Source organism: Arachis stenosperma, chromosome 7 (assembly GCF_014773155.1).
Source record: "Arachis stenosperma cultivar V10309 chromosome 7, arast.V10309.gnm1.PFL2, whole genome shotgun sequence".
In the NCBI taxonomy this organism is placed as follows: domain Eukaryota; kingdom Viridiplantae; phylum Streptophyta; class Magnoliopsida; order Fabales; family Fabaceae; genus Arachis; species Arachis stenosperma.
Window position 1 is genome coordinate 69,545,001 of NC_080383.1, and position 1,854 is coordinate 69,546,854.

The 1,854-nt window shown below is 32.3% G+C and overlaps 1 non-coding gene across 1 annotated transcript; it reads left to right on the forward strand.

Moving 5' to 3' along the window:
• The first annotated feature begins 405 nt into the window (after positions 1–405).
• Positions 406–509, forward strand: LOC130942596 (small nucleolar RNA R71). The gene has a single exon (XR_009071163.1). It is a non-coding gene; the product is annotated as a small nucleolar RNA R71 (small nucleolar RNA).
• Positions 510–1,854: the final 1,345 nt, after the last annotated feature.

Sequence of the window (1,854 nt, forward strand, 5' to 3'; positions counted from 1 at the left end):
TTTCCATAAGGTTCACCCATGTAATTAACCTCTGCCATTGCAGGGTTCTCAGGATCATAAGCTTCTTCAGAAGCTGCCTCTTTAGTACTGTTGGATGCATTTTGCCATCCATTCAGATTTTGAGAGATCATGTTGACTTGCTGAGTCAACACTTTATTCTGAGCCAATATGGCATTCAGAGTATCAATTTCAAGAACTCCTTTCTTCTGAGGCGTCCCATTATTCACGGAATTCCTCTCAGAAGTGTACATGAATTGGTTATTTGCAACTATGTCAATGAGTTCTTGAGCCTCTTCTGGCGTTTTCTTCAGGTGAATAGATCCACCTGCAGAATGGTCCAATGATATTTTCAAAAATTCAGATAGACCATAATAGAATATATCTAATATGGTCCATTCTGAAAACATGTCAGATGGACACCTTTTGGTCAACTGCTTGTATCTTTCCCAAGCTTCATAGAGGGATTCACCATCTTTTTGTTTGAAGGTCTAAACATCCACTCTAAGCTTGCTCAGCTTTTGAGGAGGAAAGAATTTATCCAAGAAAGCCGTGACCAGCTTATCCCAGGAGTCCAGGCTATCTTTAGGTTGTGAATCCAACCATATTCTAGCTCTGTCTCTTACAGCAAAAGGGAAAAGCATGAGTCTGTAGACTTCAGGATCAACTCCATTCGTCTTTACAGTCTCACAAATCTGCAAGAACTCAGTTAAAAACTGGTAAGGATCTTCAGATGGAAGTCCATAAAACTTGCAGTTCTGTTGCATTAAAGCAACTAGTTGAGGTTTCAGCTCAGAATTATTTGCTCCAATGGCAGGAATGGAGATGCTTCTTCCATCAAATTTGGACGTTGGCTTTGTGAAGTTACCAAGCATTCTCCTTGCATTATTGTTGTTGGGTGCGGCTGCCATCTCCTTCTCTTGTTCTAATATTTCTGAAAGGTTACCTTTAGATTGTTGTAGTCTAGCTTCTCTGAGTTTTCTCTTCAGAGTCCTTTCAGGTTCAAGATCAATTTCAACAAGAGTGCATTTTTCCTTGTTCATGCTCATATGAAAGAGAAGAAAACAAGAAAAGAAGAGGAATCCTCTATGTTACAGTATAGAGATTCCTTTATGTTAGTAGAAGAAGAAAGGGGAGAAGAGTGAAGAAGAATGGGTTCGGATTTTTAGATGAAGAGAGGTGAAGAGAAGTGTTAGTAAATAATTAAATATAATAAGAAAAGAGAGGGAGAATTTCGAAAATAATTTTGAAAAAGAGGTTAGTATTTTCAAAAATTAAATATAAGATATAATTAAAATTAAAATTTAAAACAATTAAAAAGAATTTTTGAAAAAGAGAGAGGTATTTTCGAAAATTGAAGAGGAAAAAGTAGTTAGGTGGTTTTGAAAAAGATAAGAAACAAACAAAAAGTCAAAAAGTTAATTGAAAAAGATATTAAAATCAAATTTGAAAAGATAAGAAGATAAGAAGTTAGATAAGATATTTTAAAATCAAAATTTTGAGAAAGATAAAATTTTTGAAAAAGATAAGATAAAAGTTAAAAAGATTTAATTCCAAAAATTTAAAATTACTTTCTTCACTAACAAGAAACTACAAGATAAGATTCTAGAACTTTAAAGATTGAACCTTTCTTAACAAGAAAGTAACAAACTTCAAATTTTTGAATCACTCACATTAATTGTTAGTGAGTTTTTGAAAATTTTGATATAAAGATAAGAAAAAGATTTTGAAAATATTTTGAAAAAGATTTTTGAAATTTTCGAAAAAAAGGAAAAAATGGAAAAGATATGATTTTTGAAAAAGATTTTGAAAAGATAAGATTTTTAAAATTGAAAATTTGACTTGACTTGTAAGAAA